Source organism: Limulus polyphemus, unplaced genomic scaffold, assembly GCF_000517525.1.
Source record: "Limulus polyphemus unplaced genomic scaffold, Limulus_polyphemus-2.1.2 Scaffold5231, whole genome shotgun sequence".
Taxonomy (NCBI): Eukaryota; Metazoa; Arthropoda; class Merostomata; order Xiphosura; family Limulidae; genus Limulus; species Limulus polyphemus.
The window spans coordinates 22218-35426 of record NW_013670841.1 but is presented as its reverse complement, the minus strand read 5'-3'; the positions used below and the strand labels follow the sequence as shown (position 1 = coordinate 35426).

Below are 13209 nucleotides of genomic sequence, written 5' to 3'. Positions count from 1 at the left end.
AAAATTGGTATGGAGATTCATTAGGTCCATGCAGGGGTATATAAAAATTTTCAGTTTTGCATTTTACATGTTACGGTTTTTATAGCCGTTTTTGCGGATTTTACCACTAGTTCTCCAAATTTTGTATGGAGGTTCATGGGGATATACATAGAAAATTCCAGTTTTACGTTTTGCTGTTCTATAGGCGTTTTTTACCACTACTTTGCCACTTATTGACACGAAGGTTTGTTGGTTTCATGCGGAGATACATGCAAATTTGCGGTTTCACATTTTGTATTTTGCTGTTTTTATGAGCGTTTTTGCATTTTTTACAATTACGTGTAAGGGAAGCAACTTTTCGTGTCCTAAGATAACCTTTCGTTAATCATGAATTTACATAGCTTTCGTCATAACAGGAGACGGGTACTCCAGTTAGTAAATAAATAAATATATTCAAATTTGTGCGCTTGTCTCAGTGTCTTTGTTAAATGGACAACTTATCCTGACTCAACACTGTTTTATCACAACACGTAATTAATACCCAGGTTATATAATAACACCAGAAGTGTCCAACGCGGAAAAGATATCGAGTTCTTCAGTTGCTTTTAGATACTTACCTGTTGTAACGCAAAGCTACACAATAACCCATCTACGCCCTGTCCACTGTGTGAAATCGGACCCCGTTGTATGTCCTTGAACTTACTGCTGACCTACGGGGAGACTTTAAGATGCTTTAAATATAACTTTTATTTAATGCAAATACTATCTCTAGTTTGTTCATACATCAGGTTCTAAAAATTACTGGCAGAGGCAATAAGGTACAAAATAGAAAAGTAAACCTATACCAGTAAATATTGATTAGTGGATCAAAACTTTAAAATTTGGCGGCTGTTAATTCAGTGGCAAACTTTATAGCTTATAATACTAAAACTCGGGGCTCAATCCTTGAGTAGCTTTGCGCTTAACAAAAATATACCCTGAAAATGTTCATGTGGGTGTAAAATATGATTTGATAAAACAGGACAAATCTTTTGTAACACGTTTTCAACTAAATGGATCATATTTACAATACCTTGATGGATTTAACATTTTTGTATTATTTTAAATATTAAAAGCGTTAATGAAAGTTTATCATTTCAGACCTTAAGGAGAAGCAGCAAGAAGAAAAAATGACAGATTTTATTATTATCATTTATAATTTGTTGTGATAGCAAAGCCACTTTTTTTTGTCTTTCTAAAATAAGATTCCAGTACATTTTTGAAGTGTATTGAATTTTGAAAAATAGTTCACTGTTTCATCGCACACGGTAATGTTTGCCTTTTCTTCCGCACACTTCAGTGTTTAGGATGTGTTTGGTAATTGTGATAAAAATCTATAAACTTTCATTTGTCAGTTTTAAAATGTTTTAGTATGTGCCATTATTAGTAAGCTTGGCATTTTAGTAACACTAACGGTCGGTGTTAGTAATTTTCTAAATCTGAAGTGGTTAAATATAGACTAAGACGATTGTTATGTATGTTTGATAAATATAAATTATTTCACTTACAGATTATTTATTTTTAATTTTTACACAATAGTATTAAATACTATTTTATAAAAACAATGCCTTTCGTTGTAACCTCATTCTTCTCAACGTTAAAAGTTCCCATCATCCCTTAGGCATCAGTACGAATACATTTCCGGTTGATCGAACGACCAACCAAGGACTTATTACTATTAGTTTGTTACTTCGACATAATTATGATCAAAGTATTGAGAAAAAATTAAGTACACATGAAAAGAAATAATACATTGAAAGGTCAGTTGTGCTATATAAAAGATATCTGGATGTATGTTTTAGAGTTGGTATTGAAAATATTTCGAAAACGATAGATATTAACGAATACCGGCACATTTCCTTTGTTAGCTTCTCCAATTTCTTATCCTTTTGTAGCAAAAGTTTGGTTATTTATTGTTGATTAATTTGAAGTGTTAATTCCAAGTTAAGCGAGTTATCTTGAAAAAATAAAGTTAATAAAAGACAGATTATCATAGACATGGTTACAAGGTCTCAGCTGCCGCGTGATCACTTTCTGGGTAATTCTCAAACACGTTGCTTTCAATTCCTGCTAGAGGGTCTGCTACATTGCTCGGTCTCTCGATCGGTAATGCCAGGCAAGACGAAAGGCAGGTTCAGTTGAACGTGAGGAACATTCGCGACAGCTAAAATGGAGAATGGAGTACGTTTGCAGCTAGTGCTAAGAAATCTAGTTAACAGCACAAATCACTACATTTTCAACGTTGTGTAGTCGTGTCTTGTTTTTGGAACATCAAGAGTACTGTGGAAATGTAATTTTCATTTGGAATTTGGAAATATCATTAAAATAAAAAGTTAGTTGTGTTCTTGTCACAAAATGGCGGCGCAACAACAAAGCAGTTACGTCAATAAAGTTGAATCGGCTTGGTGTTAGTGAAACATCTCTGCGCTTTTTTTTCAGGCAAATCCAGCTTTGGCTGATGTAGCTGAGATATTGAAGGCCAACGGTAAGCAATACTCTAATAATTCTGATGTCTTTAAAATACAATGTTCAGCTTTAGAAGATGAAGCGTTTATTCAAAATGGCGCTTCTACTTGCGTATCACGTGACCTAGTCAGTAAATACACATACACAAACATATTTATAGTGACCTTGTTTCTTGGGTTATAGCCCTACGTCATCGTTTTTTTTTTTGTTTTTTTACTTTATCGTCATATGGACACAAGAAAACAATAAGTGAAAATTTTTAATAAACTATTCTATCAAAAAGATTAATTGAAACTCAACAATACAACAAACACTCAATAATTTTATGAAATCTGTGTTTAATATGTTTAGGAAAATATAACAATTATTGAGTCTAGTAGTAGAGGGTTATGCTCGCCCACATGAGTTAATAAAAGTGAAGCATGTTAGGAGCATAAATGTTTTATAATCTAGATAATTACGAAACTAAAGAGCATCTTAAGTAAGCAGATTTATCAATTTAGTATTATAATCGAGCTTGCTATGTCAACTGATGAAAACTATGCAAAATCCTTTATTGGAAACTTCTATACATTTCCATGAAGGAGAATTACACTTTTCTTAGCACAGACCATTCAAAATATAAATGGTGGTATCCTATGTGTATATATATATATAAAACATTTTGGGGTACATTTTGCAGTTAGCAAAATATTAATAATGACACCGTGCATAATAAATACAGATAAATCTATGACAACATTTTTTTAAGACCAAAACAATTACTTAAATGTAATAATTTTGCTAAGTTTCAACTTTTGATTTAGAGGAAAATTTCGTGGTAAATATAATCAATAGGTTAAATAGTTGAGGAAAATGTTTTTGCTGTAAAGTAACTAAATTTATGTTAATTTATGTCAAATATTAATTTCTTTGGCATTTATATATTTTTTTTTGGGAGAAATAATTTAGTGGGGTATTTTTTATCTGGCTTTCAACATTTTGGGAAAAATATGCTATGTCAAATGGTTTTCCAAATGGAAACGAATAGTAATAGCTTAACGTAAGTGTGCGTGAAGGTAGACGACGACCATTACAGTTTAATAACAGGTTTGTAAATATCTGAAACATTTTAAACAAAGTGGTTGAAACTTAAATAATAATTTTTAGTATACGAATAGTGGTATTTAAAGGAAAAGAGTTCATCTTACAAGTTACAGAATTTTCATCAATACGTATAGTTATTTGTTTGTGCACTAGGCTTATACTTCAGAGTATCAAGGTTAAGACGACACGTGTGAATATCAAATATGTTAAAAGAAAACCAACGTTTAATGCTACACAACAAATGTTTAAAAATGATACTATTTCTTGTCTCAAAATACAATAACACATTTACTCACTAATTTACTGCATAAATTAGAAACCGTGAGACTGGGAACAGTCTCGTGCACTCGGCATGTTTCGATGTTTTCGAAACATTTTTGTCTCACATTAATAGTATTGGTTTTTCTTTTAATGTTTGTGTTACTAGGCTTATCTGTCTGTTATATGCCATTGTGGGTTAGATATTTGTGATAAGTAAAAACAATTATATTATGATTTCATAGCAATTCACGTCACCATATTAGTTCTTTTTGTAACTTTCGAATAATTTAGCCTGTAAACAATGTAAGGATACCTTGGTGTTCATGAGCATATTTAACAGTTATTATAAGTTTTAACTCTGTATTTTTATGAATTATATAGTAAGTACATTGAAGTCCTCCTCCTCTCACACATGATAATTATCACGATTTGTTTAACTCATTTTTTAAAAGTGCAGTTAGCCGTTCTAAAGACAAAAAAGCATGCTGCAAAAGAACACATGGATTAAATGTTACATATTCAATAAATAAATAAATTTTTGTACGAGAAATATAAAGATCCGTGCACTCGTTTAACGTATTCTAGCATCATCAACATACCTTGACAAATGAAAGACGTTGATGATAGTAGAAATTTAAATTTTCACCCAATCATAATATTAATTTTACTGCCTTATATGAGGTAATGTTTTCGTAGCAAGCCCCAAAAGGTTCATATAAATTTGTCGAAATATTCAGGTGTATATTCTCCGTTTCTGTATTTAATGTTTTATTAGACATTTATACATATGTATGAAATCAAATCGTTTTTAATTAACACTCCTCCCAATCCCCAGTGGCAAGTTTCTGGGATTATGACGCTACTACGTTCTGTTGTAGCTTTGCGATTAACAACAAACAAGGTTTAGGTTTGTTTGAAGTTAAGCACAAAGCAACACCATGGGGTATCTGTGCTCTGCCCACCACGGGTATCGAAACCCGAATTCTAGCGTTGTAAGTCCGCAGACCTATTGCTGTGCCACTGGGGGGGGGGGGCAACAACATACAAACGTTTTTGATTAATAATATTTTATTTTTATACAACAAAACATCCCGTCATTCACATACGCTAACGAAGATTCGTAAACATACAAACAATATGTTACTGTTGATGAGAGTGCTTAAAGATTATTGGAGCCTGTACTGTTCATATGTTACGAGGATGTTTTGCTATTATGTACATTAATAATTTAAATTATATAAATAAAATAACGCACCTTGAGCAGTATGATTTGTAATTTCATCTGCACTAATTAAACAAACTGGATTAGACAACTGAAATTAGTACTAATAAATCAAATACCTCATTATACAATTTTAACTTTAAAATGTATATTGATTGTAATATTAAGAAAACAAACTTTAATTTTTAAAGGTTAGGTATTTAGGTAAAGATCTTTTGCAAAAAATAATGAAAAACAAATAAACGAAATGTCTGTTTGAACCTTATAGGATCCCAATAAGAAATTTTTATTGAGTGGATTATACCTGTTATTGCAGCAGTTCAAAGGAGAAATAGGCTGGACGGCTTCTCAAGAAGGACTTCTACTAGAGTAGATATTCTTAACGGAAACAAAATAAATTATTATTTATTCAAAACTGTCAATTTAAGACATTTTAAAGTGGTTATTTTCAAAAAGTGAGTGCAAGCAAGCTTATCTTAATACTTGAATGTATTATTGAAATGAGAAGGATGAAACTCTTTTCAGCTGACAATTACCTAGAGTCCAATTAACAACATATTGTTGAGGAATTGTTTAATACTGATTTCGTGAACACTATAAGATGGCGTTTATGGTTTAGTTTTCCAAAAATTACGTTATTCAAGACAACGAAAATTAATTAGTGTTTACAAAAACTTCTATAATTAATAATAATATTAACAATGAGCTGCATTTCATTGCTTTCAATGGAAAGTTTATAATCAGCGTTAGTATTTTTGTAACGTCGTTCTTTCGTTGGACAGTTTTTTTTTAATTATTTGGTGAAAAATAATTCGAAGTCCAGTCCACGTAAGGATAACAGTTTTGTTTTTCTTAACGTTTATTACAAGCTTATTATACTGTGGTAACTTGTAGACCTAAGTCTAGAAATGACTTTCAAACGGAGATACCCTGCTAGTGGTACTACTAATAATGTAAAGATAAATATAATTGTGCAATTTCACGGCTAATCGATAGAGTAACTGAATATACGCGATAGCTAACACTAATACTTCACTGAAACTAAACACTTCACTGTTAACTGAAAATAACTAAAATTCGATCAACAACTACTTGAAATTCACATACTGAATACTTCCCAGTGACATTTAATACTCCTTCACTCTGCCGACTGGCGTAAGTTGCTAGATTTGCGTGATGTCATTTAAAATATTCTAAGACTAACGTCATGCGCCTCCTAGTTAACATCTAAAATGAAACATTAAAAACAAAACTTACAACACTGCCCCTTCCTGTATTGTAAAGTCCTCTGAACAATCCTAATACAAAAATAAAACACTAAAGTAAACTGTCTATAAATCAAGTCTTTTTGGTGGGCTTATCTTCCAAGACCCATAATATACAGAAGGGATGACCTCCTGTCCCTTTTCGTCACTGGCTGTCGCAGGAGGGAGTGCTACCTAGGTAGGTCCTTGAGTGAATCCATTTGTGGCTATATTCTTGTTCATTTTCTAGAAATGGTCTCAACAAGAATCCTGTACTCCTCAGCAGGTTAAGTTTCTGCTGACAAATTCTTCTGTGGAGTTACCTGGTTCGCTGTTCTGTCACCAACATGCTTCCAAAGATGATCACGGTGGATGAACAGTCATTCTAGATTCTGTAAACCACATCATTGATTCTTTTTAGTACAGCATATAGTCCCTCCTAGCACCTGTTATACTTTGAAGTTCGTCTTTTCTTATAGCAGGGATAATACAACCATACCATGTCACCTCAGTAGAATACATTTGATCAGTATTAACATCATAGTGATATTTCATTTTATTGCAAGCTGATTTAAGTCTTCCCTGGGTAAAGTTTTGTTCAACATCTTTATTCTTCACATCTACGAGAGCTCTCCCAACCAGTAATTTCTGAGGGCATGTCAGAGTATTTGGTTCCACTATGTCAAGGTTTATTACTAATGACTGTTAGTGCTTCCAAGTGGTACAATGACCACCCTCCCTGTTGTAACTGGAAGTTCAACCTTCAGTGTAGTAATTTACATCAATCACATAGGGATTTCCTAGCCAATTTTACTCAAATAATGAACTTTTGTGTCTGGCGTTAACTCTTTGTTGTTTATTTTATCTGATTGGGCTCTGTGATACATTCATAGAATATTTTCTCTTTGGCTTCATAACAACTGTTGATTCTTTACAGTCTTGACTGTAATAATATTCCCCTCGGTTATAACAGTCCCCTCTTTCTAGTATCCTCTGGGAGGAATTTTTATTCCATACTGGCTTTAATCTGCATTTTCTTGCAAATTCTCCTTTCAAGTTACACTTGAAAAATCTATTTTCTTGTGGTTTATTCCCTCCATCATGTGTAATAGATTATTGTTAAGAGAGTTGGTGTTTCAATATTGCAAGGTCTGATACTCCCGTAATTTTATATGGTTCCTTTTAGTTTATCTGTAACTTTAATGGGCTCATAACTGGCGAACTCGATTTAAAGATAATGACTACTTTACTTAAACGTAATCCTCATCTTTTATGGCATCTATAAGTTGGTCACGTGTCAACAAATTATCATTTCACGAGAAGAATCTGGGTAAGATAATTGGGCAAGCCTTCTCCAAGTTCGGCTAAGGTTTCTGCTTTCCTCCATACACTGTTACGGATCTTTGCTCTGGATACTTCCTTCTGATGTGTCACTCCAGTCCTGTTGAATAAGGCGGCTACTAATGCTTGGTAGTTGTTATGGCTCTCAACTGGAAGATTTCTCAGTATTGTCAAAGCTGGTCCTTTTATATGGGTAGCGAGGTGAATAGCTTGCTATTCACTATACCACCCGTTGACTCTGGAAATAATTTGAATTGAGCCTGGTATGCCTCGCATGATACCTTTCCATCATAGTCTGTTGGTTTCTCTATTGGCTAATGTTGAACTGGCCAACTAAATTTTGGAATTGGATTTAGTGGTGACATAGCTGGAGTAGTCAATGAAGGTCCTGCATTCACAGATGGTACAGTAGTAGTGGTAATAGATGTACATAAAATAGATTATCTTATTCCATATCTTGTAGAAACTGGTGTTTTAGGTTGAAATACTTGGGCAAATGTCAAAAGATTTGTGGCTGATTTAATCTCCGCTTTTACCAATTCCTCTTCCGAATGTTTTTTCTTTCTATCTCTTATTTTCTACTTCATTTATCTTGTCTTTGTAATCTTTGTACTTTAGAGATATATTTTTGTATTTCTTAATTTTTTTCACTGTAGCCTTCCTTTACTTTGATTTCCTTCTGCATTTCTCCAGACTTGCTGTTGTAATTCATTGTAAGTCCCCTATAGCTTCATGAATCTCGTCAGGTTTATTTTATATTTTAATTATTTAAATATCACATATCTTGCCCCCCCAGTGGCACAGCGGTATGTCTGCGGACTTACAACGCTAGAAACCGGGTTTCGATACCCGTGGTGGGAAGAGCACAGATAGCCCGTTCATTAGCTTTGTGCATAACTAAAACAAACAAGCACATATCTTTCTTTTAATTCCTCTATCTTACCTCTTGGTCTTTCTTTAATTTCCCAACACGTTCTTCTAGTTTTCTGTCTCGTTCTACTTGGTCTTTTAATTTTCTGTCTTGTTCTTCGATTAATATTCTAACCCTCCTGAATTTTTTGTTTCATTAACTCCAGTAAATCTTCGATATAACCTCGTGAGGTCAACTCAAAAGTTGAAGTTCACTCATTGTTTTTTTCACCAAAATAATTTAATTTCTGATACCAGTGTTATAACGTTGTTTCTTTGTTGGGCGGGTTTTTATTTACTTGATGAAAATAATTCGAAATAATTCTTCCTTAGTGTTTTTACAAGATTTACAGTATTGTAAGTCATAGGCCTAAGTCCACAAATGACTTTCTGACAGAAATACCTCGCTAACGGTACTACAACCAACGTAAAGATAAACTTACTTGTGAAATGGAGTAACTGAATATACATGATAACTAACATTGATCCCAGTACTTCATTGAAACTAAACACTTCAATGCTAGCTGAAAATAACTAATACTCGATCAACAACTACTTGGCATTCACACACTGAATGCTTCAATTTGACATTTAATACTCATTCACTTTACTAACTGGTATTTAAAACTAAGGTCTTTCCTGTAGATATTCATGGAAGTTACTAGGTTTTCATGACGTCATCTAGAATATGTTACGTATTTTAAGACTAATGCCATGCGCTCCCTAATGAACGTTTAAATTGAAGCATTAAAAATATTGCTTACAACTGTTTAAAACGAAATTTAGAAATGTGCTGCTGTTTTTTGTTACGTTCAGTATTATAAGATTAAAATAATTATTTATTGGAAACGCTTTAATGCCAATAAACTGTGTAGTTTGACCATAAGGAACTTCTAGTGAGTGGCAGATAACATTCAAGTCTGAATTACAGCTTCGTGATAACACAGAAGAAAACAATTTCTTGATGATCCCTTTTCTTTAACAATAACCAGATCGAATGATGGTTTTACCTTGCGATTACGGAGAGAATTATTTTACTTGTTTGTATATAGTAAGAGTGATTGAGGATCAAAATAAAGAGTCGGCAAAAATAAAATAATTGCATAATTGTTCTAAACAAAAATGATAATGGAGTTTCAAGAGGCAAAACGAATTTGCAGTTTTCACAAGAACATAATCTGTAAAGTAAGTAAATGAAATTTTCACTTGCTGGAGTCATGTAGAATCCCAATACGGTATTCATCTTTAATAGATTCTCACTGTTGTTTTAGCAGATCGCTACAGAAGAAATTGATAAAAGTTTCTCATCAAGGACTTCTGTTCTACTGGTAAATAAATGACATCCTACGAACCGGAAATTGTATTTTGGTTTCCAATTTTCATATAGTACATGATGTGCAAAATTAGTAAGGTTATTTAATTTAAATATATGTATAATAAAAGTTTTTGGTGGTTTAGCTACTTGTAAATACGTGTAAAAATACTGCCTCATGCAATTTTTCAATTGAAATCATTTTTTTCGACTCCTGAAGCTTTAAGACATTCATATATAGCTGTTAAGAATATTAACAGGTGACAGTGTTTTAACTATTATAATTAAATCGTGAAGTTTTAACACCATCACTAATAACAGTGCTTTGATTGATTCGTTAAGTTTGTTAGCCTCTGAAATGTTTAATCGAAACTGCTAAGTTAAACCCTGGGGTTTTAGAACCAACACTGATAACGATGCTTTAATTGTTTCATTACGATTATTAACACGTCAAGCATTAAGACCAACACTGGTAACAATGCTTCAACTTAAGTTATCATGGTGATTAACCCTTGAAGATTTAACGCATGATTTATAGCCTAAATGGAAGCCATATTATATACATAGCTCTCCGTACATTAATTCGTATATGGCTGTCAATAATATTGATTTTATTTCAATCTGTGTGATTCTTTTTTAATATTAAACAGAAATCAATAAGTCCTTTACGTAATCAGTAAAAATCGATTTCGAACATAATGTACACTTTGAGTGAGAAGATGATTGGTTGCATATAAGGTTATTGTGCAGATAGACACGAGTTTCTGATTTTGGAGTTACGGGACGGGTTTGAATCCGTGCTATACCCCAAAAATGGGGCAGGCGAAAGTTATGGGTTTGGAGGGTATTCTCCCCTTGAAAAAAATTTACAATTAGAGAGGAAATTTGGGCCATTGGGATCAAATCACGTAAAGAAAACAAGTAAAGGAAATTAATGCAGAAAGAAAGAGTTTAACGACCAACTTAAATCTTTATTACATTTTCAATCCTTCATCTCCAGCTTCCAGTTTCATTTTAAAATCTATATTTGTTTATAGTGAGTCATTATTTTGGACCAAAATCTCTATTCAAATTTGGAAATCGCAGGTGCTGGTCTCTCACATCCCCTTTTGTAAATGGAGACAGTCTCTACTGTTCAAATGACATTATATCTTGTAACATACAATAGGCTTTATAAGTCCACTTTCAAACAGTTAGTACAGGTCGTAATCAAACAGCCCGTTTTGTGATGAGCATGAGTTTCCATTTCAAAATAATGTTCAGTTAACAAAATGCCTGGAAATATATGATGAAAATTTTATTCATTAGCATAATATTTTTGTTGATAAAGATCACTCTGCCGAACTACCCAATGAAAAAATCCAGGAAATGTCTTATAGATGTTGAATAATATTACTTCTTGCCCGAAGACCCCCACCTCTAAATGAAAAAAAGAACGTGTGGATTGAATAGATTGTTAGGATTAAAATGTTTTTTTTATAGGGGGGGATATTTGTTCAACCAATACTTTTATCCCAACTTTATATTTTGCACTATTAAATGTTTAGTTGAAGGCACACATTTCAAATTTAATATATCCTTGCGTCATACTTTCAGTGCGATTGGTTGACCCTAGCAATGCCTGCTCAGTTCCCATCCTAAACCCTCAACCACTAGCAATAAACAATCAACAACTCTGCCGATTTCATCCTCAAATTGAATCACGTGAAAACCATTATAACTTATAACGCCGAAAATGTTTGAAGAAACTACAACAAATATTATAATTGCAGTAAATATCCTTTGATTAACATGAAATATACACTAACGAAGAATTTATAAATCATTAACGTTCCATGTGTAGATTTTCTTTTGCTTGTATTCAGTTGTTATGTAACTCTCAGCTTGAGAAAATACTCTGTAAAATAAAAAGAAAACGTTAGCATAAAATACACGAAGACCATGTATGTAGGTAACTCTGTCACCAGGGGGAAAATATTGCATCCTTCTTCTCACTTTACACAATTTTGTACTTGATGTTCTGCAGTAAGTGAGAAATGCTGCCATAATAATTAAACGTGGCACGAACTGTGTTTAGTTTCTTCTTTTAGAATGAATCTTTAATTTGTGACGTACACATTTTCAAAATTCATATTCGGCCATCATTGCCCACTTATTATTTGCTTATCTTTGTAAATTATTCGAAAAGCTAACCTTAAATAAGTAAACAAAGCGACAATTCATTGCATACGTGAAATTTTACAATGATTTTCAAGGTGTATAAATCTCTGTGTCACGGTTAAAATTAATTTACGGGAATATTATTGTATTTTTTTAAATGACATACTGTGTGTTAATTCGCAGTAACTCGTAAATAAAAAAATTATGCCATATTTTGCAAGTTATGAAAATCAATCATTAGAATAAAGGAATACTATTTCAGAAAAAAAGTTTGTCTTTCGATTTAGCGCACAGCTACGCAATAAGTTACGTGAATTCTGTCTACAGTAGAGATTCGAACAGCGGATTTTAGCGTTATAAGGCCGTAAACTAACAGTTGACCTACTGTGGGACTCAGAAAAAAAACAGTTGTACGAGTACAATGACTATTAATTATTTAAGTAATATAGAATTCAGATAATGTATTACTAATGTTATAAAATAAGTTATTTTTGCAAGCAAAATTTGAAATCACCGTAAATTAAACATAAATTTTGTTTTTGTTATTTAGGAAAAAAAAATGACACAATTATCTTATTTTTGTTTATGGTATGTTTTGAAATGATTTCACTGTTTTAGTATTCTGTACTGGAGTTTCCTTTGTAGACAAATAAAATTAGGAAATGATATATTAGTAATTCCAAAAGATTAGTTCGTTTAAAATGAATTATGAATCTATTTTATTTTTGGGAGAGGTTTATATGAAGAGAATTGGAAGGTAAGGTATATTTCACTTACATTATTCGTTTGAAACGATTTGTAAAAAGTTTATTTTGTTCATGGGAGCGAGGTTTATATAAAAATAAGTAGAAAAAAAGGCCTATTTCATGTAAATTATTATTTATTTAAAAAAGAAATACTTTACTGAGGGAACAACTCGACATATTTGATTTTAAGACATTATTATAAAATGATAATAATAATTACAAGTAAAAAATGAGTGGAGGCTATTCTGTGGTTAATAAATGCTTAGTATTAATCACAGATACGTTCCCGTATGAAAAATACCACCTCACATATTTGTTTTGTTTTTTACCACCTGTTATCACATTTTGAAACACACCCAATTAGAGTTACTGTTGTTGTTTATTATTAAGCATAAAGCTACACAAAGGGCTATCTGTGCTCTGCTCACCACGGGTATCGAAACC

General features: G+C 32.4%; 1 long non-coding RNA gene across 1 annotated transcript in view; it reads right to left on the bottom strand.

The window, feature by feature from the left end:
* LOC111089100 overlaps positions 1 to 13209 on the bottom strand; it is a 31151-nt gene that overhangs the window by 16573 nt on the left and 1369 nt on the right. The window contains exon 2 of the long non-coding RNA XR_002613439.1: positions 5358 to 5431. This is a non-coding gene — a long non-coding RNA (uncharacterized LOC111089100). The remainder of the gene's footprint in view (positions 1 to 5357; positions 5432 to 13209) is intronic.